This window comes from Callorhinus ursinus, unplaced genomic scaffold, assembly GCF_003265705.2.
Source record: "Callorhinus ursinus isolate GAN/ISIS: 27379988/994484 unplaced genomic scaffold, GSC_fseal_2.0 scaffold65, whole genome shotgun sequence".
NCBI lineage: Eukaryota > Metazoa > Chordata > Mammalia > Carnivora > Otariidae > Callorhinus > Callorhinus ursinus.
In genome coordinates, this window is record NW_027397127.1 from 4,049,780 (window position 1) to 4,075,912 (window position 26,133).

The window sequence follows — 26,133 nt, forward strand, 5'->3', positions numbered from 1 at the left end:
CTCAAAAGTGTTCTCCTATGGAAAGTGTGCACAGATTCTGGGATGCTCAGGCGACAGAACTCGGACTACTGCCACCTAGTGGTGGCAAGAAGGCAGACTGTCAGTAAACCGGTCAGAAGGCTTTCTGACCTTGACAGGGTCCTGCAAGAGGCTGAACGGGCTGGTGGGGCGGTGCAGGTGAGTCAAGGCTGGGTGAACAGATGCCCAACGGCAGAATCACACGAACTGGGTCCCTTTCCGCTCTAAGAGATTCCATTGCTTTCTCCTATTCTCCGCGCCATCACCTCCACTCCATATCCCCCTCTGGACCAAAGAGCCTTCTCTCTGCCGTCTACAGAGTGGTAAGGGCAACTCTGCAGGGACGGCTGGGCCTGCCACCTCTTGTTTAGTATCATCCAAGGCCTATGCAGGCAAAACCCACTGCTTATGGGAGGGCTGAATGGCTGACGGAAGTCCGATCACGCATGCCCCTCCCTGGACAAGATTCCCCCCATGCCTTTCCATCTCACTCCCTGTAATGGGCAGTCATCACGAAGGCCTACAAAGCCCTCAAAACCAGCCGCCCCTGTGACCTCTCTGACCTCCTATCTTATTACCCTTCCCCTTGTTCACTCCACTCCTGTCACAGGGCTTCCCAGCTGTTTCGGAAAGGCCAAGCATGCTCCTGACGCAGGGATTTTGCTCTTGCCGTTCTCTCTGCCTGGATGGCTCTTCCCTGATAGACCCGCATGGCCTGCTCCCTCACCTCTTTTGGGGGTAGACACAAAGATCACCTGTAGGCTTTGCACACTTCCCTCCCTTGCCACCCCTCCCCATTTCAGAACTCCCTTACCATCCCATATATTTTTCTAAAGATTTTTTATTTATTTGAGAGAGACCAAGCATGAGTGGGGGGAGGGGCAGAGGGAGAGGGAGAAGCCAACTCCCCGCTGAGCGGGGAGCCCGACACAGGGCTTGGTCCCAGGACCCTGGGATCATGACCTGACCTGAAGGCAGACACTTTAAGCGACTGAGCCACCCAGGCGCCCCCCTTTTCACCCCATCTTAAGGATTTTTTCCCATAGTACTTCACGTCATATAACATAGTATTTTATACTTTTATTTTGCTCTCCTATCTCCCTCTGTGGGCCTATACGTTGCTTAAATGCGGGGATCCTGCCTGTCCCGTTGGTGCTGTTGAACCTCCGCCCCTGGAGCACTGGCCAACACAGAGGAGGCGCTCAGTAAATGTTTCATGCTGTGATCATTGCATCCCAGATCCCTGCCATTTTCTTCAGTCTTGGTTTCCTCGACAGAAGTTTCCAATTTAAGACCTGGATCTCAAAGTAGTAACAAGGACTGGTGTCTTAGCAGTAAGATTTGGGGGTACCTTCATGATCTTACGTTTCTCAAGTTTTTGTCATGCGGCCATATTACGTCGGCGATTACCTGGCCCTAGGAGCTGGAGCGTCTGACATCTAGCAGGGGCTTACCCTGTGCCAGGCATTGGGATAAGCGCTTGACTTGGATTTATTCATTTAATCCCCAAGGCAGCGCTCTTCGGTTGGCACTAGTCCTAATCCCACATGGAAGACCAGAAAACTGAGAAACAGGGGGGTGATCTGACTTGCCCAAGGTAACGCAACTACTCTCAGGCAGGCTCCCAAGCACCCTGACTTCACTATAAGATGGAAACAGATGATGATGATAATGACAGCTAAGACGTCTTTAGTACTCACCATATGAAAACATATCACCACCTGGGGTGCCTGGGTGGCTCAGTCGGTTAAGCGGCTGCCTTCGGCTCAGGTCATGGTCCCAGGGTCCTGGGATCGAGCCCCACTTTGGGATCCCTGCTCGGCGGGGAGCCTGCTTCTCCCTCCCCCTTGCTCGTGCTCTCTCTCTCTCTCTCAAATAAATAAATAAAATCTTCAAAATAAATAAAAAAATAAAACATATCACCATCTTGCCTGCTCAGAACAGGCCTCTGAGGCGGGGACTGTTGTCAGGGCCATTTTATTGTACTAGGCCCTCCCATCATGTCATCACCCATGCCCGCTGTCCCCCTTGGACTCGGCTTTGTTTTCATGAAAGGCATGTTTTGATTCAGCCTCGTGGAGAAGCTGGAGAACTGATCGTCTGCTGGCCACTGCTTGAACCCTCCCCTCCATGCAGGTCATTCTATGATCAGCCTTTTCTACCATATTCTCTCTCACTCTACAGTCTGCACATTTCGTTCAAGCCGGGTCATCCCCAGCTTCGCATTGCTGGCTCTCTTTCCACTCAACTATGTCCCTTTGGCTCGCTTACCCTGTAACTCATGGAAGGTAGCTAGGCCTTCATCCCCTTGGTGTGCCCTGAATAAATGGTACGTTCGCTCGCACGTAGTAGGTGCTCAGTAATGACCTTGGTGACTTCGTGAAGATACTACACCCTCACTGCTGTAAAATGTTCTCTTTTCGAAGGGCGCTCATATGTACTATCTTGGTTTTACCCCACAGCAGCCCTGGGAGATGAGAAAGGCAAATCCTATTTCTCTCAGTTTTACAGTGAAGGAAATGGAGGGCCAGGGAGGTTAAATAAGTTGTCTCAGGGCCCGCTGAGCCCTGCCCTCTGGACTCTGAGCCCCAGATTCTTTGCACCAGCTCACACCGATTCTACCCGAGGGCACCCCCTGGCTGGGAGCGATGCTAATAACACTCCTATAAAGACCTCGTCTTGATTCTATCACGGGGGCAAAAGCAATAAAAGAACACCAAGAGGCAATATCCACAGCTGAGATGGGGCAGGCGGGTAAATTCATTCACTCTGTGGTGAGAAATGCCTGGGGCTTATCAGATGGGTGGTGATGACTCTGTTAGGTTCTTTGTGAGGCACGGGGACTGAACTGAATGCTGGCCTCCGCACGGGGCAGAGGAGCTCTGCCCTCAGCAGAAGAGAGGCAGCCTCGCAGGTAGCCGGGCAGCTGTGAGAGAGCACGAGGAGGCGAGGGAGCCCGGTTCAAGGTCCAGTTCCGCTACAAGCTAGCATGTGACTTTGGGGCAAGAACCTGACCCGAGGCTGCACTTCGTCAATAGAAAACATCCATTTTCAAGACTTCACATGGCCCCACGGTCTGCACATGTATGACAGAGGCCCGAAACTGGTGATCTGCGGACCAAATCTGGGCCACAGACGTATTTTCTTTGGCCTAAATAGTGTTGAATTTTTTTTTTTCTTTTTGATCTGGTGACCAATACATTTACAATGCCGAAGGTTTTACATAAATGTTTGGATTCCTGGGCTCTCCAGAAAAATCAGAAGATCTAGCCACATTTCAAATTTGGAAGACTTCACATAAAATCTGATTTCCAATTCTTTCTAAAAAAAAGATCTGGACATATGGGGTTATTTTTTTCGTTATGTTTATTATTTACAATATGGTGTGTTAGGTTGTGATAAGCACCATGGGGGAAACATAAAGGAGATGGGCGGGGGGTTCTGACGAGGTGACTTCATCCCCGTGGGACGGAGCACAGGCATTCCTTTTGTTTTTGAAATGCAGGTCACTACCCACTAAATTGATTTCCCGAGCAGTGGGTAATAATTGGCAGCTTGAGAAACAGTGCTTGAGACCCTTGGTTCCCAAATCCGTCCCCACATTAGAATCCCTTGGAGTCCTTGTTAAATACACATTCCTAGACTCCATTCCAAACCCATGGAATCCGAGTTTCTTGGGGATGAGGCCCAGGAAGGTTTAGGAGTGCTAATATCCTCCACATACCAAGTGGAGAGTCAAAAGACACTGATGTGGGTTGATGGGCAGTGAAACAGTTTTACGTTTATTATGTGATTTCACAAAGGCAACAAAAGCGTTTCAAAAGTGAAAATGAATACCAAAGTCTGGGACAAGGAGGGGCGCCTGGGTGGCTCAGTCGGGTGAGCGTCTGACTCTTGGTTTCAGCTCAGGTCATGATCTCAGGGTCGTGAGATCGAGATCCATGTAGGGCTCCACACCCAGCAGGGAGTCTGCTTGTAACTCTCTGCCTCCGCCCCTGCCCTCCCTCTCAAATAAATAAATAAAATCCTCAAGAAGAAAGCCTGGGAGAAGAAGAAGAACAAAGTGTGTTTACAAGGCGCTCCCTAACCAAGAGCAACTGAACACCCCAATAAACCCAGATACATTTTCTGTCTAATGGGGTCAATGCACTCAGCCTGATACCTGTGGCAACACCCTCACTTGCCCTTCATCTCAGGCCAGGCCCATTACACGGTATTAAAACTCATTCTAATTAGAGAACAGACCAACTCTGTCGACCCAAGCATAGCAGAGGATAGATGGGGAGAGAAGAGAAATGGCTCCTACTCTGTTCTCTTGCTGTTCACGTCTTCTTGTCTGGGCTGGGACCTGAGAGATTATTTCTCTGGATATCCGTGTCTCCAAATGGAAGACAGCGTTCTCTGTTGTATTTCAAACATTTTTTCACCATGACTTACAGTAAGAAATACATTTGCCATGCATACAGCATACATTACTGAAATATATATGAAAGTATACAGCCAACATTTCATGAAGCAATACTTATCCTTACTGTGTGCAGCGCACACTGTTTTTTCCTATTTCGTTCCTTTTCTGTTTTTTGAATGCAGGTCACGACCCACTAAATTGATTTCCCGAGCAGTAGGTAATAATTGGCAGCTTGAAAAAACACTGCTCGAGACGACTGGTTCCCAAATCTGGCCCCACATCAGAATCCCTTGGAGTCCTTGTCAAATACATATTCTTAGGCTCCATTCCAAACTCATGGAATCAGAATTCCTTGGGGATGAGGCTCAAAAATATATGTATTTTACCAAGGACTAGCCATGCCCTGGCATTAAGGAACCCTGATTCTCCTCAATGCCCAGAAGCAAGTAGCATCACTAACAGTAATAATGATGCCCGAAAGTCTACTTCATACTAGTGTCGCCAGCATCAGGGCTTTCCATTTCTTATTTCGTTTATATCTTCACAACCACCCCGCTTTAGCGATGAGAAAACAGGCTCAGAGAGGTCCACTAAGCTGCTGCAAGACACACAAGCAGAGAGATTAAGAAAGGGGTGAGGCTGTGATTTCCTGAGGGGTCTATTCCTATCCTTCCTGACTTCCTACCCTCTCTCCTCTGTAATTCCTGGCACCTTGGACCTCTCCCTGAGTCTTCTTTACCAATTCAAATTCCAAGTCATACACCAAGATGGTCCAACCACCTGAGGCAAAGAGCAAACAAACACCAACAATAATACTTTGCATTCATATGGAGTTTTAACTGTCTCCAAAGAAATGTGTGTCTGCTTTCTCCATGTTTATACCTTCTGGCTATCCTGTGAGGCAGGAGAGGCGGATGAAAAACCAGAGCTCCAAAGAGGGGAAGTGACAGATCCAGGGTCTCACAGCAGAGTCAAGCCAAGCTGCAGCACTCTGACTCCCGTGGGGGGGGGGGGTGGTCTACTGCTGCACTTAGGTTGGCTTTCTCCAGAGCTCCCAGCTCTGCTCCGTTTCAAGTCTACCTCCCTGTAAGGCAGGAGAGGAAGAGATGGCTTGCTTTCTGCCTCCCTTCCTACAGGATTAGCATCCAGCTCCGAAAGGAGCATGTTCTGGACACACATGGCCTGAGGGGCAGGTTGCCCCAAAACTCCTCCACGGCACTATGCTGAGGACTGGCTGCATTTCTATTTTTTGCCATGCAATTTGTAAAAACCTCTGCACTGTGCTTCAGAGAAAAATAATGGATTCCATGATGAAAGAAAAAGGCCCTATCTCTCCCACAGAGGTTAAATGCCACCAGCCACTAGCGAAGCAGCATTTGAAAGTCTCTGCTGAGCAAAATGTTGAGCGCCCACAGAAAACCTAGGTGGTATTGGACCAATCTTGGCCATGGCAGAAAGGGGCTGGAGGGATGAATGACCCTCATTTAGCCTCCTCAGCTGAGGCCCTCCCTCTGTTGAGAACAACCCCTCTGTTTCTGCCACAGAGAAGGGTGTTGTTTGCAATGTGTATATATTTATGTGACAAATGACTGGCTATTTATCAAACACTATATCGATTCTAACATTTTTCTTCACCCTTTCCCCTTGACAATGCAGGTCATTCTGTCTCTCCCCTTAACAGCTCCTGAGGCAAATCTACCACACACACACACACACACACACACACACACACACAGACACACACACACAGTGGTGACTTGGTGAAAATAAAAGCAAGACACCCTTCTCGTGGCCTCAGTCTCTCTGTACAGAAAGTAAGTAGGTTGAACAAAATGCTCTGTTAGGTCCTTTCTTTGGTCCTAGGATTCTGATACGATAATGCAGGGAAAGCCCCAAGTATAGCCCACAAATTTGTGCTTCAGGCTCTTGAGCCTGAAGGGGCAAACTAACTCCAAAATTGTGTTTTTAAACAGTCATCTTTTGTTAAAGGGCATCCAAAATGCGGGTTAAAGAAAAAAAACAACATTCCCATTATGCCCGTGAGCGAGCCGACATCTTAACGACGAAGATTACTCTGCCTTTTGCCTCTTCTGCTTTAGTTTTGATTTAGTGTTCCTGTGGTCTGGGCGGCAAAGCCCACCTAGTCAGTTGCCTTCCCCCCCCCCGCCCCTGTCAATTTCTCTTCCGGGCGTGAAGGCGGCGCACGCAATCTAGCCCTGTAACAGCCGAGGTTTCGGCCCCGTGGAGCTTCGAGCTAATGCCATTCTCACCTCGGTGGAAGCGCTCCGCTGTATGTCAGAAAAATGGGGAGAGGTGTTAAATTTGCTTTGTGACTGCAGCTCCCTTTTAGTTCGGTGAGGCTGGCCAAGGATTTGATGGTTTTATAGATTTCAATATCAAGAAAGTACAAAATCTCTCAGCTTTTTAATTTATATTGTCAATCACCGAAGTGGCTCCTTCCCCCGTGGGGCCCGGTAACTAGATCCGCGCTTGCTGCTGCTGGCCCGACATGGCAGGCGCCCCTCTCCTACCTGCTTTCCGCCAGCTGGGTTCAAGACCACGAGAGTGCGCTGGGTAAACGCTCCCGGGGCATTGCCGAAAAGAAACCAGGAGGAAATGAGTATTCTCGCTCTTCCACAGTATGGCAGAGAGATTCTCGTCAAACTGCCTGAGTTTAAACCCAAGTTACTGACTCCTGGGTCTCGGTTTGCTCATCGTCGAACGGGAATAATACGAGGCTATACCTCATAAGGTTCCTGGGGAGATTAACCGAATAAAGTGCCGAGAGCAGTGACCATGCCATGCTGATATCTCAGTAACTGCTGGCTAGGCTCACTACCATTCCTCCTTGCCAAACCGGTGTTGCAACTTTCTGATGTGTACCAGTCTGCATTTTCTGGCATCTCAATTCACCTGAGGATCCGAAAGCACACTCTAGAGATGGGGCTGAGCTGAGGTTCATCCTAGAGCCCTTTGGGTGGGTCGAACTTGCCCATTGCCCTGTTCATCTCTTTATTCAGTCAGCAAATATTTACTGACCGCCTATTACACGGCAGGCACTGCGCTAAGTGATGAAAATACAGTAGTGAACAAGACAAAGTCCCTGCTTAATAGAGCTAATGCTCTAGCAGGGGGTGCGGTTCCAGATAGAAAAAAAAAAAAAAGTACAGTGAAAGAGACAGGAATGCGCTTGGGTGCTCCAGGGACAGAAGGTCAGTGTGGCTGAGGTTGGGAGCAGGGCATGGGAGAGAGTGGTATGGACAGAAGGCTGCAGAGGAAGGTGGGGGCCAGATCGTTGGAGATTTGTGGGCCAGGTAAGGAGTCTTGTCTTCCTCCTAAGAACACTGGGAAATAAATGAAAGCCTTCCGGCAAAGGATCAATACACTCCAATCTTTGCTGCTGACCGTTGTGTGGAGTTGAGATCGTTGGGGGCAGGGCTGCCACTATCTGATACAGTGTCTTTGTGTGCATTACAGAAAGATGCCCCCTCCTCGAGTTAAAAATTCGAGTTCTCCAGAGTCTCTACAATACCCTGTGCACCGACACAGGTTTATGTAGGAGCAGGCTCTCTTCCTCCGCTCTCAGACTTGGAGCCAAGAAGAGGTGAATGTGTGCACCCATCTGCACACTCTCTTACGTAAGTTGGTATGTGTCTGTGGCAAAAATGGCACATCCATAACTATGGTGTCCTTGCATAGTATACAACCTGAACATCCATACGTGGCCACCTTGGCAGCAAAAAGTTGACTCAAGGAGACCAACTAGGAGGATGTTACCTTGGTCCAGGACAGAGATGATGGTGACTTACACCAAGTAGCAGCTGAGGAGGTGGCGAGAAGTCGGCAAAATCAGGATATATTTCGAAGGTGGATCCACAGGATTTGCTGATGGCCAGGAGGTGACAGGTGAGGGAATGAGGGGAACTCAGGATAATGACTAGAGGCTTGTCTGAAGCAAGCAGGTGAGCGGTAGTGCCATTAACCAGGTGGAACTGAGGGGAGGAGGAACACCATGGGGGAAAAATCACAAGTCCTTCTTCGGGCAGTTTGCACCAACTCCAGCTGTCCACCTAAGTGGCAGATCTATCAGTCTCGGTATCTTTAAGCTCCTTCCGACTGAGGATCTCAAAGCACAAGGGCCCTCTGGAAAATTGGTAATCCCTGATACTTACCTTTGCCTCAGGAGGTTGTTTCTTTCTGTCTCCTTTGACTGGGATGAAATACTGATTTCAATTTGTTCCTACCAGTTTTTCAAGATTCCTCATTTATTTACAGGATTCTGATACCTCTCATTCAATCTCAATCTCTCTCTCTCTCTCTCTCTCTCACACACACACACACACACACACACACACACACACCCCATTTCCAAATGTCCTTTTCTGAGATTGCTTTTTATCAAAACCCAAAACTTTCCTCTTTGGGGAATACACCTTCATTCAAGGCCAGGGATTCTCCATCTGCCACCGCCAGGCAGCCCAGAGCCCTGCCATTTCACCAAACCCTCTCCCCGGTATAGGAAAAAGGTCCTTGGAGCATGGAGCAGAGCCAAGTGAGTGGAGAAAATGAGCCAAGCACTGAGAAATTAAAGAAAGTAATGCTGCCTGTAGGTGGCAGGGGGTAGGAATGAATCAGGAAATCTTAAGGTCATTGTGATCTCGTTGATTGCATTTCCATCTAGCTGCAGAGGACAACAGATTGATTAGTGCCACCGGGGCAGCGAGGAGAGGGGGTGGGGGAGAATTAAGCTAAAAGTGTAGCACCCAGGGCTGCATCTTCTGTAGGGAGAATGAATGCCAGCAGGGGAACTCAAGTCTCCTCATTTCCTGGCCAGCACATCCCTGTAGAACCCACTTCTTCCCCTAGATAGACACCAGGCAGCCTAGGCACCACACACCTTTTGTAAATATAAACCGTCGCCCTGCACACCGTGCCCACCCTTCACACTCGATCATGCTATCCCCCTCCCCCAAATATCCCTTTCCTGGGCTGGCCCAGGGGAGGCTAAGGAGGAATGAATCACTCCTGGTGATCCAGGCAGGTCTGGGGGGCCTGCCCTTGCTCCATCACTCCCAGCTCTGACTCTCACTTCCTTGAGCCTTCCTCTTAAATCTGCCCATGCTGGCAGAAGAGAAAAGAAGTCCTCCCTTTTCAGTGATAGGTGGTGGGCCTGCCCTCCATCAGCAAAAGACACCGTGCCATGTTAGCCTCGCCTCATTCTGGCCTGCAAAACATGGCAATCCGAACTGCGTGGGACCTAATCCAGCCGAGCACATGAAAGGAAACAGCAATCAATAACAATCACGGCTCCAATGTCTTCAGCTCCAACTGTGTGCTCAGCAATGGGCTAAGCGCTTTATACAGCTGATCTCGTCCAATCCTTGAAGCAAGGCAGGTGTGATGAGCATCACCATTTCATAGCTTAAAAAAAACTGAGGTCCAGAGACATTAAGGGACCGGTTTAAGGTCACACAGCTAGAAATGAGCAAAACCAGGATTTTAAACCCAGACCTGTCTGATTTCAGAGCAAGTGCTCATCACCACCTAGGTGTGCCGTGGTGGACCCAGAAACATCCCTCAGCCTCTTTCTTCCCTTTCTAGTAGGTGCTCCAAGTATCTCCAAAATCATTGTGATGACTCCCCAACATCTGGCTCCAGCCTTGACCTCTCTAGCCAGCTTCAATCTAGAGCCAACTCCTCTCTGCTGATGGTTCCTCTTTCTATTCATGGCCCCCTCTTCACTCAAACTTAACATAACTAAAACTTATTTTTTTTCCTCCCAACCAGCTCTCCCTCTAGATTTGCCTCTTTCTGTCCATATTACCCCAACTTTCAGGCTCCTAACTTTAGAACCATCCCCAACTCTTCTCTCTCAGACCACATCTATCCAGTAAGGCACCAAATTGTGGTGATTTTTCTCTCCTTTCTTCCATTTCAAATGTTTCTTACACATCTTTTGGCTCACTTTAAACACACACACACACACACACACACACACACACACACACACACATTTACTATCTCACAAGTTTTCATGGGTTAGAAGTCCAGGCACAGTAAGCCTGAATCAGGGACCCACCAGGCTGAAATCAAGGTGTCAGCCAGGGTTGTGATTCTCATGTGAAACTGTTAATATAAAACATACAAGTATAGTACGAAGAATGTCCATATGCCCTTCACTCACATTTCCCAAATGTTAACATTTTACATTTGCTTCATCCTTTTCTTTCTGTTCTGAGTTATATATGCACATACACTATTATTTCTTTTCTGAACCATTTGAGGATAAGCTGTAAACATTATGCCCCTTTATCCCTAAATAATTCAGTGTATATTTCCTAAAAAACAAAACAAAACAAAACAAAACAAAACAAAACAAAACAAAACAAGGGCATTCTCTTACATAAGTCATAGTGCAATTACCAAAACCAGGAAGTTAATATTGATAAAACGCTACTATCTAAACAAAAGGCTTCCTTCAAATTTCACCAATATCCCAATAACATCTTTTAGAATGACAACAACAAATTTATATGGTATAGGACTCAAACATAGATTTAATCCCTGAGTTTAGTTATCATGTCTCTTTAGTCTCTCTCTCTCTCTTTTTAAAGATTTTATTTATTTATTTGACAGAGAGAGAGAGAGAGAGAGAGAGAGCACAAGCAGGGGGAGCGGAAAGCAGAGGGAGAAGCAGGCTTCCCGCTGAGCAGGGAGCCCAATGTGGGACTCGATCCCAGGACCCTGGGATCATGACCTGAGCTGAAGGCAGACGCTTAACCAACTGAGCCACCCAGGCATCCCTCTTTAGTCTCTTTTAATTGGAAACAGTTCCTCAGTTTTTCTTGTCTTTCATGACCTTGACATTTTTGAGGAATACACTGGCTTCTGACTTTATATGCTTTCCTCATAGCAGACAGAAGAGCAGCCTATTCCATGACTTCCTTACTACAGAATCATAGAATATGGAAGCAACCTAAAAATGAACCACTCCACTGGGTCCCACACTGTTTCCAGGCACTCCTCGAAATTTTGGTCACATTTACTCAGCATTTTTCTTTAAATTAGTTCACTTTTTAAACTTAATGCCTGTGGTAGGCAAAATTCTGAATATGACCCCCAATGATCCTGGCTTTTGTATAATCCCCTCCCCTCTGAGGGTGGGTGGAACTCAACAATATGATGAGAAATCACTCCAATGATTATATGACATTAAATGGCAAAAGGGAGATTATCTGGGTGGGCCTAATCTTTTTCTTTAAAGATTTATTTATTTATTTTAGAGAGCGTGCCCACGTGCCACACACGTGAGGGAGGGAACAGGGAAAAGGGCAGAGGGAGACAATCCTAGAGCAGACTCTCTGCTGAGCATGGAACCTGCCGGCAGGTTTGATCCCACAATCCCAAGACCCATGAGATCGTGACCTTAGCCAAAACCAGGAGTCTAACGCCCAACTGCCTAACCGACTGAGCCACCCCAGTGTCCCCTGGGTGGGCTTAATCTAATCACATGAACCCTTTAATAGCAGAGTTTTCTCTGGCTAGTAAGCAGAAGAGGAAGTTAGAAAGATTTGAAGCATGAGAATCTGACATGCCCACTGACTCTGAAGATGGAGGGGCCACGTAACAAGGAATGTAGTAGGTGGCCTTTAGGAGCAGAGATTGACCACTGGCTGACAACCACCAAGGAAATGGGGACTTCAGACATGTACCCCTGAGAAGGGAATTTCTGCCAAAAACCTGAATGAGTTTGGAAGTAAACTCATCCTCACAATCTCCAGATAAGAGCCCGGCCCCGGGGACACCTTAAACAGAAAACCCTATTAAGTGTGCCAGGACTTCTGACCTACAGAACAAAATGAAAATGAAAATACAACAGGCTACACTGAAAATCAACTTAGCACGGGCTACGTGAGAAAAGCGACATGATTATGCCAATTGATAGAGGAACATACTTGACAATATCCAACACCCTTTCATGATTAAAAAAAGAAAAAAACCTCTCAGAAAACTAGGAATAGAGGGGAACTTCCTCAAGCTGACAAAGAACATCTACAAAAACAAAAAATAAATAAGACTCCCACAACTAGCAAACTGGACCAAGGAATATCTAAAAAGGATTATACACCATGACCAATTAAGATTTATTCCAGGAGCACAGAATTGGCTTAACATCCCAAAATCAATTAATGTAATATATTACTTCAAAAGAGTAAGGTACAAAGACACATGTTCATTTCAATGGACACAGAAAAAAACATTTGACAAAATTTAACACCCCCTCATCAAAACACTCAACAAACTATAAATATAAAGGAACTTCCTCAACCTAGTAAAGAACATCTATTAATAACCCACAGCTAACATCATACTTAACAGTGAAAGACTAAAAGCTTTCCCTCTAAGATGAGGAGCAAGATAAAGATGTCTACCTTTGCCATTTCTATTCAACATTGTACTGTAGGTCCTAGTCAAGGCAATCAGGCAAGAAATTTTTTTTAAAAGGCATCCCAATTGGAAAAGAAGAAGTAAAACTATATCTGGTCACCGATGACATGACCTAGATCTAGAAAGTTCTAAGAAATCCACAAAAAACAATTAGAACTAATGAACAAGCTCAGGAAGGTTGCAAAACACAAGATCAATATACGAAATATCAATTTTATTTCCACACAGTAGCAATAAGCAAACCAAAAATAAAATCAAGAAATCAATTCTATTTATAATAGCACCAAAAAGAATAAAGTATTTAGAATTCAATTTAACAAAAGAAATACAAAACTTATGGTCTGAAACATACAAAACATGATTAAAAGAAATTAAAGACATAAGTAAATGGAACAAATAAATGGGACGTAACCCTAAATAAATGAAAAGATATCCCATGTTCGTGGATTGGAAGCCTTGATATTGTGAACTTGGCAATAATCCAAAAATTGATCTATCGATTCAACACAAACCTTATCAAAATCCCAGTTGCCTCTTTTATAAAAACTGACATGATAATCCTAAAATTCATATGGAAATGCAAAGGTCCTTCAAAGAGCCAAAACAACCTTGAAAAAGAACAACAAATTTGGAGGACAAATGCTTCCCAATTTCAAACCTTACTACAAAGCTACAGTAATCAAAATCAGTATAGCACTGCCATAAATATATACATATAGACAAATGGAATAGAATCAGGAGACCAGAAATAAACCCTCACATTTATGGTTAATTGATTTTTGACAAGTGTGTCAAGAAATTTCAATGGGGAAGGTTCGTTTTTTCGAAAATGGTCTGCTGAGACAACCGTGTACCTACATGCAAAAGAATAGAAGTCAGACTCCCACCTCACACCATATAAAATATTAACTCAAATGGATCAAGGACATAAACATAAAACTAAAACTATGAAACTTAAAAGATAACATAGGTGTGAATCTTAGTGACCTTGGATAAGGCTATGGTTTCTTAGCCATGACCCTAAAAACACAAACAACAAAAGAAAAAAATAGATAAACTGGACATCATTAAAATGAAAAACTTTAGTCCTTCAGAGAACACCACCAAGAAAGTGAAAAGGCAATCCACCGAAAAAAAATTTGCAATTCATGTACTCCTATATCTGATAAGAGACTTGTATCTAGACTATATAAAGAACTCTTACCCAATAATAAAAAGACAACTATGACTATGACAGTGAAGAAGTGGAAACAACCTAAATGTCCATCAACTGATGAACAGATAAACAAAATATGGCATGTGCATAATGGCATATAATTTAGCAATAAAAAGAAACAGAAGTGCGGATACATGCTACAACATGGACGAACCTTGAAAACATTATGCTAAGTGAAAGAAATCAGTGTCAAAGACCACATGTTGTATGATTCCATTTATATGAAATGTCCAGAACAGGCAAATCTAGTGACAGAATGTAGACTTGGGGTTACCTAGGGCTGGGAGAGATAGGAGGTTGGGCAGTGACAGCTAGGGGGTGTATGGTTTCTTTTGGGGGTAATGAAAATGTTCTAAAATTGATTGTGGGGCGCCTGGGTGGCTCAGTCAGTTAAGTGTCTCACTTCGGCTCAGGTCACGATCTCAGGGTCCTGGGATCGAGTCCCGCATCAGGGTCCCCGCTCAGCGGGGAGTCTGCTTGCCCCTCTCCTTCTCTTTCTGCCTCTCCTCCCGCCTGTGCTCTCTCTGTCTCTTTCTCTCTCAAATAAATAAATAAAATCTTTAAAATTGATTGTAGTGATGAATGCAAAATTCTGTGAATATACTAAAAGTCATAGAATTGTATAGTCTAAGTGGGTGAATTCTATGGCATGTGAATTTTATCTCAATAAAGCTGATAAAAAGAGAAAGCTACAGCTAGCATCATACTAAATGATGGAAGACTAAATGTTTTTCCCTTAAGATTGGGAACAAGGCAAGGATTTCTGTTCTCATTGTTGCTATTCAACAAAGAACTACCCAGAGCAATAAGGCAAGAAAGGAAATAAAAAGCTTACAAATGAGCAAAGAAAGAACACTGTCTCTATTTCTGATTACATGATCATTTACATAGAAAATATCAAAGAACTGAGGTGCCCGGGTGGCTCAGTCATTTAAGCATCTTCCTTCAGCTCAGGGTCATCGGATGGAGCCCTGAGTCAGGCTCCCCGCTCAGCGGGGAGCCTGCTTCTCCCTCTCCCTCTGCCACTCCCCCCTGCTTATGCTCTCTCACTCACTTGCTCTCTCTCTCTCTCTCAAATAAATAAACAAAATCTTTAAAAAAAAGAAAATATCACAGAACCTATAAAAAATTCTCTTTGATCTAATAATGGACTTTAGAAAGGTCACTGGATACAATATCACTACACAAAAATACAACTGTATTTCTATATACTAGCAATGAATATGTGAAAACTGAAATTAAAACTACAATACCATTTATAATCACTCAAAAAAAAATGTGGTGTGTGCACACTGTCTCTCTCTCTCTTTCTCTGTGTCTCTCTAAAAAAAATAAATAAATCTTTATTTTTTATTTCTTTTAAGATTTTATTTATTTATTTGACAGAGAGAGACACAGCGAGAGAGGGAACACAAGCAGGGAGAGTGGGCGAGGGCGAAGCAGGCTTCCCGCCGAGCAGGGAGCCCGATGCGGGGCTCGATCCCAGGACCCTGGGATCATGACCTGAGCCGACATACTGTGCTCATAGATTAGGAAATTCAATGTAAGTAAAAATGTTAATTCTCCCAAAACTATTTAATGCAATTCCTATCAGAACCCCCGAAAGACTTTTGTGGATTTAGGCAATCTTATTCTACAATGTATTTGGAAAGATAAATGACTTAGAATAGTTAAACAATTTTGAAAAAGAATAAAGTGAGAGTAATTGCTTTACCCAATATTAAACGTTACTATATATAACTACAGTAATCAAGACAGCATAATATTGGCAGAGAGTAGACACAGAGATTAATGGAACAGAACAGATAACCCAGAAATGAACTCCCACAAATATGCTCAACTGATTTTTGACAAAGGTGCAAAAGCAGTTCAATGAAGAAAGATAGCCTTTTCAACAAATGATAATGGAGTCATCTGACATCCAGAGAACTTTGACCTAACCTCATGCTTTATACAAAAAATTAACTCAAAATAGATCATAGATTCAAATGTAAAACTATACATATGTATAGTTCTTTAAACTATGTATAGTTTATAGAAGAATTCTGGAAGAAAACATAGAGGAGAAAATCTTAGGGACCCTTGGTGAGGAGTTCTCAGGCATGACACCAGAAGCACAATTGATAAAAGAAAAATTAACAAATTGGACCTCATAAAAAATGAAAACTTTGCTCCCATTAAAGATTCTGTTAAAAAGATGAAAAGACAGGTTAAATACTGAGAGAAAATATTTGCAAACTATGAATCTGACAAAGGACTAGTATCTAGACTATATAAAGAACTCTCAATACTCAACAGTAAAAGACTCAGTTCAATCAGAAAATGGGCACAAAACATGAATAAGTATTGTGCCCAGGATATGCAGATAGCAAATAAGCACATGATAAGGTGTTCAGTGTTCAATATCATCAGCTCTTAGGAAATGTAAATTAAAACTACAATAGGTCACTACACACCTGTGAGATTGGTTAAAGTAAAAAATTAGTGACAACACTAGATGTTGGCAAGGACGCAGAGAAACTGGATTGCTCATTCATTGCTCATGAGAATGTAAAATGGTGCAGCCACTCTAGAAAACCATTTGGCCATTTCTCATAAAGCTAACCATGCACTCACCTTATGATCCAGCAATCACACTCCTGGACATTTATCTTACAGATGAAAACTTCCATCCACATAAAACCCTGTACACAATTGTTCACAGCAACTTTATTTGTAATACCCCAAAACTGGAAACAACAAAACTGCCCCTCGTTAGGTGAATGGTTAAACTCTGGTCTATCCATACCATGAAATACTACTCAGCGTTAAAAAGGAAAGTATTATTGGGGCACCTGGGTGGCTCAGTCAGTTAAGCATCAGACGCTTGATCTCAGCTCAGGGCTTGATCTCAGGGTTGTGAGTTCAAGCCCCACATTGGGCTCCACGCTGGGTGTAGCCCACTTATAAATAAATAAATAAATAAATAAATAAATAAATAAATAAATGCAAAGTATTATTAATATATGAAACAATTTAGATGGGTCTCTAGGGTAATATGCTGAGTAAAAAGGCCAATATCAAAGGGTTGCATATTATATTATTCCATTTATATAACATACTTGAAATGATAAAATTATAGAAATGGAGAATAGATTAGTAGTTGCCAGGGGTTAGGGATGGTGGGGAGAGGAACGTCGGTGTGACTGTTCTGGGGCAGCAGGACTGAGATCTTTGCGGTGATGACTATTTCTGCATCTGACTGTGGTGTTGGATATATAAACCCACACATGTGATAAACTGTCACAGAGCTGCGCCCCCACATTATGTCAATGTCCGCTTCCTGGTTTGATATTGTACAATGGTTCAGTAAGATGTAACCATTGTGGAAAACTGGGTGAGGGATACGCGGGACCCCTCCGTGACGTCTTTACAACTTCCTGGGAATCGGTAATGATCTAAAAATAAGCAATCTAAAAAGTTGTGGCTTTCATAAGCATTTTGGCCTGTGGTCACACGGCCTTAAAAAAAAAGTTGAGAGATTTTATGTAAACATCTGGATTTCTATCTTCTCTTGCCAAGTCCTAAGACATGGAAACCCGGGGCCCATATTCCCAGGGTTCCCTCTGCTTTTTTACTTGGCAATTGCTCTCTCCAGCCATCACAGTCGCCCCCACCCAAGTCCTTGTGGTCATTTATGCCACAAGCCTGGCCCTCAAGGTATTTGAGTTTGTCCCCTACCCTATGCCTGCCTGAACTTTTTTTTTACCCGTTTCCAACACAGCCATGCCCCCAAATAGCACAAGCGTGCAGAAGAACGCTTCAGCCTAAGGAAGAACACTAGGTCCCCACCTTTCCTTATCACCTCTGAACTCTCTTACTCATTAGTCCCTGATCTGTTCGCTTTTGTTCCCCTAGCCCTATTCCAGGTTTTGCCCCATAGGGCAAGCCTTTGGGATGCTAACAGTACTGTGGGTTTCTTGAGCCACAGTCAGGACACAGGGTTTCTTAAATGGGCACATTACAGGTCAGGGCTCTCTGCTTCTACCTACCCGTCTGAGCAGGAAGGTCAGACACTCCCGGAGCTGGCTGACAACTGAGCATGTGCCTCAAAGCTCTGCGGGACGCTCTTGAGTACTCTAGCTTTCCTTGGTACACAGGGAGTGTGCGGCACGCACAGGACACAGTCACTGCTGTCTAGGATGGGGCATTCTTGGGAGCAGTATCCACCCGGGACACAGACCCTACAGACAGATCCTGTACCTACTTTGTTCTGTTTCTTAGAACTTCATTTAATTAAAAAAGTTATTCATATTTTAGAATTCTGATGAAATTACAAAAAATAATTTTAAGGAAACAATCTGCAACTTCACCACGTACAGATAATTACCATTTAACATTTTGGTGTGTTTCCTTCCGGTCTTTTCTCTAGATTTGTATACTGGCACACACACGCCAAAATGGCGTCACCTTGATAGATTTTGTCACATTGCTTTTCTCATTTAATCTTATATTATGGACAAGTTTCTTGTCAATGAACCTTACAAAACAGCTATTGAAGATTCGATTTGAATGGGCCCGTTGGTCCTACTTTGTTTCCTTGTAATTTTTTCAGAGGGAGTCTCTCTGATTTCTCTTTCTCTTTCCCTCTCTCTCTGTGTCTCTCTCTTTCTCTTCTTCCTTCCCTCTCTCCCTCCTCCTCTCTGTCTTTCTTTGACATACGACACGAACCAAATTGACAGGGATAGATGTTTGAGAGGGAAGCAATGGGTCTCAGGAAGGTGTAGACTGAAGAGGAGGTTTGGCGGGTAGAGAGACAAAGCTCCTCTGGGCATTAAAACTGGTCTGCTGAGCCAAGTGGCAAAAGGAATTGTCCTACCCTCCTCTGTGTGCTAGTGAATGGATCTGGAGCCCGGAGGCCAACAAAGACCACCATTCTTTCCATTCTGGAGACTTCGGCTATGGAAACCCACTCTCCAAATTAGAAACATATATCCCTCTTTTTTTAGGTCACGTGCATTTAGCCATTCATTGAAACCGTGAGCCTACATCAGGTTAGTGAACCGTAACCGCCCTCACTTACCAAGGATTTCCGTGTGCCGGGCTCTGTGCTCACCACTCTACTAAAGGGAGTTTGTGCAGGGAAATAAAGCACGGTGCTTAAGAGGTGGCCTCTGGAGCAGCCCTCTGGGCTCAATTCTCAGCTCTGCCACTTCTGAGCTGAGTGACCTTGGGCAAGTGCCTTACCTCTTTGGCTCCTTGGGTCCCATGTCCATAAAATGGGGATGAGTACAGATCGCACAGGGTTGTGTTGAGGATTTCACGAATTCCAGCATGTGAAGGGCTGAGAAGGGTGCCTCGTCCACAGCAGGTGTGTTTCAGTGTTAGCCAGCATTATTAATATTATTTAATCCTTACGGTAGCCCGCCCCCCTCCCCGGCGGAGGTATTATTGTTATTCTTCTATGAGAGGCGACAAAACCAAAGCTTGGAGAAAGCAAGTGGTAGCCGGAGCTCAGGCTGCATCACTCTGAAGCTGGGCTTTTTTAAAAAAATATTTTATTTGTTTATGAGAGAGAGAGGGCGAAGCAGACTCCCCACTGAGCAGAAAGCCAGATGCGGGGCTTGATCCCAGGACCCCGAGATCATGACCCGAGACACAGGCAGATGCTTAACTGACTGAGCCACCCAGGCAACCCCTGGAGCTGGGCTTCCCTTAACCACAGTGCCCTAAGGTCTCCTGCCTTTCTGTGAATAGATGCGGATGCCCTTGTTCCCAAAGCCTGGTGCTGAGGCTGAGCGGAGGAGGAAGGGGCCCCCTGATAGCCAGCTGGTCTTCCTGGGCCCTTGGCCACTGCAGCAGACCTCAGACAGGGGGTTCAAGGCAGCAGCCCCCCAATCAGAGGAGGGGAGCTTGGGGGATAGCTCAATAGGTTTGATCTCCCGCCTGGGGACTGTGGGCTTAAGCCCCCAGCTCTCTGACTCTCAGACATTTTGACCCGTCCCAAAAGAACTGCTACCTGGATCTGATTTTCCTCTGTCCCATTTCCACTTCAATCTCACCTCCCTGAGGCCCCCGTGGCCTTCAGGGCAAGTCACGGCCTCACTCTGGCCAGAAGAGACAGCTGTCTCGAGGCCGGCCCCTTTGTTCAGGAGAAGCTGGTAAATGAGCAGTAATCCCTGATTCACAATGATAATCAGCTCCCTGTCTGGACGGTGAGGGCTGTCCAAAATAACCAGTGGGGCCGCACCTGTTCTGGGAGTCTGGCACTCGGAGAGCAAGCTGCTCTGAATGGCCCGAGCCTCTGCCCAGGCAGCAGCTGCAGCCTGGAATCAGGGCTTTGTTAGCATAAGAATGGAGCTGGCCACGCCAGCCAGCCAGCCAGCCAGCCAGCCAGCCAGCCAGCCAGCCAGCCAGCCAGCTTCGTTTTCTTCCCCCTCCCTATCTTGCCTGGAACACCAAATGGGCCACCCTCATTGTGAGCAGACGGGCTTTGCATTTCTTTTCTCAACGGCACCGATCAATTTTTCATTTGTGGGAGAAAGTGCACTCTCCTTTCTTCAGACTTGGCCCAGGTGGAAGAGGAGTGCGTGGATCGACCCGCTATTCACCAAGTTCTCATTCTGGGCGGGGCGCAGGGGGGGCCCACAGAAGGCAACTCCCAGGAGGCAAGCTATACAGGGAGCGTAATGCAAATGGTGTCCCTCGGAGTTGTGCAGGGCACAGCCCGTGTGGCCCTGCTCCAGGGGCAAATGTAGACCAGGGGATTCCTATAGAAAGGCTCCGAGCCCATTGCCGCCTAAAGTATGGGGTCTGTGGACCTGCTACTTCAGCATCAGGGAGCCTGTTAGAAATGCAGAAGCCGGGGGGGCGGGCAGTAGGTTTAATTAATAACACCCCACAGCCTTGGTGGCTCAGTTGGTTAAGTGGCTCTGGTCATGATCCCGGGGTCCCAGGATGGAGCCCCGCATCCAGGCTCCCTACTCAGTGGGGAGTCTGCTTCTCCCTCTCCCTCTGCCTCCCCTCTGTGCTCCGGCTCTCTCTCTAAAATAAGTAAGTAAAATTAAAAAGAAAAGAAATGCAGAAGCTCAGGCCCTACCCCAGACCTATGAATCAGCAGTCTGACTTTAGCAAAATCTGGTAATTCATCTGCACATTAAAGTTGGAGAAGTACTGGGCCACAAAACAAGGCCCCCTCGCACGGTTGAATCAGAAACTCACGGCTCAGATGTTAGCTCCCCTCAATCCCTAGCTGTATGATCTCAACCAAGTCCCTTAACCTCCACAAGGCTCAGTTTCCCCATCTGTAAAAGGGCAAAAATAATGATAATGATAGGTGTACTGTGAAGCTGAATAACAAATGTTAATGGAAGTCACTAGCAGGCTGCTGGCATATGGCTGCATCTCAAGAAATAATAGCCCTTATTATTATTTTGCTCCCTGGTAAACAACGCTAGCCTGCCAATTTAGATGACTCAGGTGTTGATTTGCCCAGTCATACTGGAATCAGGAAGGCCCCTCTCCTTCTTCTTTTTGAAAAAAGATGTTATTTCTTTATTTATTTGAGAGAGCACAAGCATGGGGAGGGGGAGAGGGAGAGGGAGAAGCAGGCTTCCCGCTGAGCAGGGAGCCCGATGATGCGGGGCTCGATCCCAGGACCCTGAGACCATGACCCGAGCCAAAGGCAGATGCTTAACCGACTGAGCCACCCAGGCGTCCTCGCCTCCTTTTGCTGCTATGGGAACTGAAAGCAGTAGGTTTAATTAATAACACCCCACATCTATATCGCACTTTGAACTTTTCAGAGCATTTCCACACCCATGATCTCTCAGCATCGAAGACTCAGGGTAGCAGAGCTGAAGGGGATCCCAGAGATCTAGTCCAACACCCTCCTTATTCAGATGAGGATTGTTCGGTGACTTGCCCAAGGTCACACACAATCAGCATTAAAACCCGAGTCCCAGTTCAGTGCTCTTACTTAACAGCAGTTTTGACAAGAATGTTTGCTTAGGGAGAAATGACACTAGAGGCTCAGGTCAAGCCAGGGCATGGCTACGGATGACTCACCCATGAACATCCTCTAAACTGGACAAATTAAGACTATTTTACAGCCTGGGAGTCAGAACCACCAGATCTGTCAATGCCAAAATTTGGTTTCTGTAAGTGACAGTGTGCATTTTCACCTTTCCTGAATGCAGATGAAAAGCCTATGGGCTGGTCAGGGCCTCATAAGGTCCTCCCAGTTCCAAGAGAGGGACCAGAATATGTGACAATCTTCAATTCAGTGGACTATTCTGCCGCTCTCAAGAAGGCTCTTTAATCACTTGGAAGGATATTAGAGCTATGTCAAACAGAGAAAACAGTGCAAGTCATGGACAGTGGATAGCTTGGTATTTGAGGCTGACCCGGGATGATGCCTTCATCAAGGCCATGGGTGTTCTTTAGGCGAAGTTCTTTGATCTCCATGTCTATGACAGGGACCAGCAACCCCAAAGGAAAGAGGAAGGGCTGAGAGACTTTCTGAGAATACTCCCAGAAAGTCACATCAGATTGTGAGGGCCCTCAGTCTGGGCCCTGGCAACCAAATGTACCCATCTGGGGGGGACAGAGTTCCTAAACACAAGCTCTCTGAAGCTTCCCCCTCTCTTGATGTAAGAAATGCTCTTCTATTTCTGATAAACAGTGACCTTATTAGAGTGTGTTGCGAAGACAAAGGTCAATGGCATTCAGATATTTCGTCTGGCTTCAGAATTTTCACTCCAATGGAGAATGTCCTCGGACGCCCAGGATGATAAACAGACACAAAGCCCAACTGCCCTAGTTAAATTGAGGAGTTTGGCCCCGATGCGTAGTCCGGTCAGCCCACTGCCCCTCACCTTCACTCCGTAACACACCTAAGGATCCATGAAATAGACCCTGAAAACAATCTGCTCTAAGTCAGTCCCTGGGAATCATCAAAGGCATCTGAGCAGGGAAGTCACACGGCAAGTTTCGTGTGGTGGAAAGATTATTCGGGTTCAGAAGACAGCTTAAAGGAGGTGGCTACAGAGCGAGGCACTCCAGTTACGAAGATTGTGCCGTGGTGCACAGAGAAGAGAGCTGGTGAGCATCTAGAGGATGCAAAGGAGCCCCTTATCTCTTAGTGGAGTCAGAGTATATAAAAGGTCATGTTCAGTTTTGGACACGCTGAGTGGAATTTCTAGGCCGAGACAGCCCACAGGCAGTTTTGTAAACAAATCTAGGACTCGGGAAAAGAGAGCTGGGGTGGGGGTATTCTCTACCTGGGAGCTATAAACAAGTAGGTGACTGGTGAAGGCACAGGCATGGATAAAATGTCCAAAGGAAAAAAAAAATGTGAAGTAGGAAGAAGAGAGAGAGAAAGAGATTCCTGGGGACGCTTAACGTTTTAGGTCTGGGATAAAAGAAGAAAAGCTCAAGAAGCAGCCAAACAAAAGTAGCAGGTAAGTCAAGAAAGAAGAGTGTCGTGGAATCCACTGGAGAACAAATTTTCAGGAAGGCAAGCAGTATAAATTAATGGCTCAGAAACACCAATGAAGTTAAAAGACTGAGAAATTTTCATTAGATCTGTCAGCTGGGAAATCACTGGTGGCCAAGGCAAAAGATGTCCCAGAGAGAACTATGAGAGCAGAAACCAGATTCCAGCAGACTGTGGAAGGGAATGGAAGAGGAGGGAATGGAGACAGGCTAAGGAGACTCATTTTTTAAAGAAGCTTGACTGTGGGGGCGCCTGGGTGGCACAGTCGATTAAGCATCCAGCTCCTGGTTTCTGCTCAGGTCACCATCTCAGGGTCATGAGATCGAGCCCCACGTCGGGCTCCGCGCTCAGCACCAAGTCTGCTGAAGACTCTCTCTCCCTCTCCCCCTGCCCCTCGTGCTCGTGCTTTCTCTCTCTCTTTCTAAAATACATAAATAAATCTTTTTAAAAAAGACACTCGGCTGTGAAGGGAAGAGGGGACACAGGGCAGTAGCTAGAGAGGGAGGATATAAGGTTGAAGAGAAGGTTTTGTTTCTTTTTAAGATTTTATTTATTTATTCATGAGAGACACAGAGAGAGGCAGAGGCAGAGGGAGAAGCAGGCTCCCCATGGAGCAGGGAGCCCAACGCGGGGCTCGATCCCAGGACCCTGGGATCACGACCTGAGCCGAAGGCAGAAGTTTAACCAACTGAGCCACGCAGGTGCCCAGAAGAGGTCTTTAAAGCTAAAAGGGACTGCAGACAGTTTGAAGGGAGCCAATGATAAAGTAAGATGTTAAAGAGCCACAAATAGAGGAAAGTTTTGGAAGAGGCAAAGGAGAGATTAGAATAAAAATGGACACACAGGGGTGCCCGGGTGGCTCAGTCGGTTAAGCGTCTGCCTTGGGCTTGGGTCATGATCCCAGGGTCCTGGGATCGAGCCCCGTGTCGGGCTCCCTGCTCCGCAGGGAGCCTGCTTCTCCCTCTTCCTCTGCTGCTCCTCCTGCTTGTGCTCGCTCTCTCTGTCAAATAAATAAATAAATAAAAATTTTTAAGAATGGACACACAGACATCGAGGTTTGAGGTAGCAAGACAGAAGGATGAGGCCCTGGACACCTCCATTTTCTCTATGGAATGGAAAATGAAGCCATGTTCTAAGAGAGACAGGGACAGAAGTGGGGTTGGAGACGGGGGGAGGGCGATGAAGTTTGATTTAAGCCCTGAGAGGAATGTGAGATGGAGCTCACTCACTAAGGTCACTTTGTAAGATTTCCAATCAGTGTAAAGGGAGCAACTAAGGTTCCTGCCCAGCTGGCAAAATACAGAAAGGGAAGAGGAAAATGCTGGATTCATCCAGGAGGCCTCTATTTGGCTGCTCCTTAGAATTACTGAAGGGGCTTTAAAAAATACCTACACGATGTGGGCCCCATCTTACACCAATGAAACCAGGCATCCGCAGATTTTAAAGCGTCCCCGGTGATTCTAATGTGCAGCCAGGACCCAGATCCACTGGACTGTCATCTATAGTTTGGGCTTTGCTGAACTACTGTAGTAGAAGAATATACCAGGCAAGAAACCAGGAGTTTAAGAGAGAGAGAGGGGAGAAAGAGAAACCAGAAGGACTGATATCCACGAAGGCCTAAACAGAGTCAAGGAATGAGAGATTGAGATGAGGTGAAAGAAAAAGTATACTTAGAATGAAGAAGCTGGGTGTACAAGCTCTTGTTATCACAATACCTGAGTTTACGATTTCAGAGGTGAAGCAGTTTGGGGCAATGACAAAATAGAGGGGTCGGCAATAGGGGCAGGGGACCAAAGTGGAGTAGAGATGAAGGTGAATGAAGATAAGTGAGACCAAGGAAAATTCAAACAGAAGTCAGACTCGATCCCGTTCTCTAGACAGACCCTCCCCTCTAGTGGCGCACCATTTCATTCAGAGTAGGACCCAGAGTCCTTACAATCTCCTATAAGGCCCAGTAAGACCTGGTTCCGTGTTGCCTCCCCGACCTCATCCACTCCTCTCCCCTCAATAACTCAGCTCCATCCATAAGGCCCTCCTTCCCGCCAGGCACATGCCTGCCCCAGGACATTTGCACTTGCTGTTATCTCTACCTATAATGCTCTCCCACAAGATATTATGGGGGGGGGGTGGTGAGCAGTGACAATGGAGCTGCTTAGAATTAACTCCCTGGACACTTGGGAGAGAGTGGTTTCCAGGCTGTCCAGACTACTGGGGATGGAGCCAGAGCAAGCTTTGGTTAGGTAGGCAACTGGGCCGGCTAGACCAGGATCGGGTCCCTTACCGGGTCAACCTGGAGACAGGGAATTGTTCAGGACCCTTAATTCCACCGTGATACTAAATCCATACCCACCCCCCTTCAACATCCCTGGCTGGGTGCTAGAGGACAGGCTAAAGCCCAACTAACCCCGAATAGCCAAAGCAATCCTGAAAAAGAAAAACAAAACTGGAGGTGTCACCATTCCCGACTTCGAGTTATATTTCAAAGTTGCAGTGATCAAAACAGCATCATACTGGCACAAAAATAGACACACATTAATAGAACAGATTAAAAAACTCAGAAATATACGC

At 45.9% G+C, this 26,133-nt stretch overlaps 1 protein-coding gene across 2 annotated transcripts in view; it reads right to left on the reverse strand.

The window, feature by feature from the left end:
• PAK3 (p21 (RAC1) activated kinase 3) overlaps positions 1-26,133 on the reverse strand; it is a 247,666-nt gene that overhangs the window by 204,764 nt on the left and 16,769 nt on the right. The gene's annotated exons all lie outside the window — the stretch shown is intronic.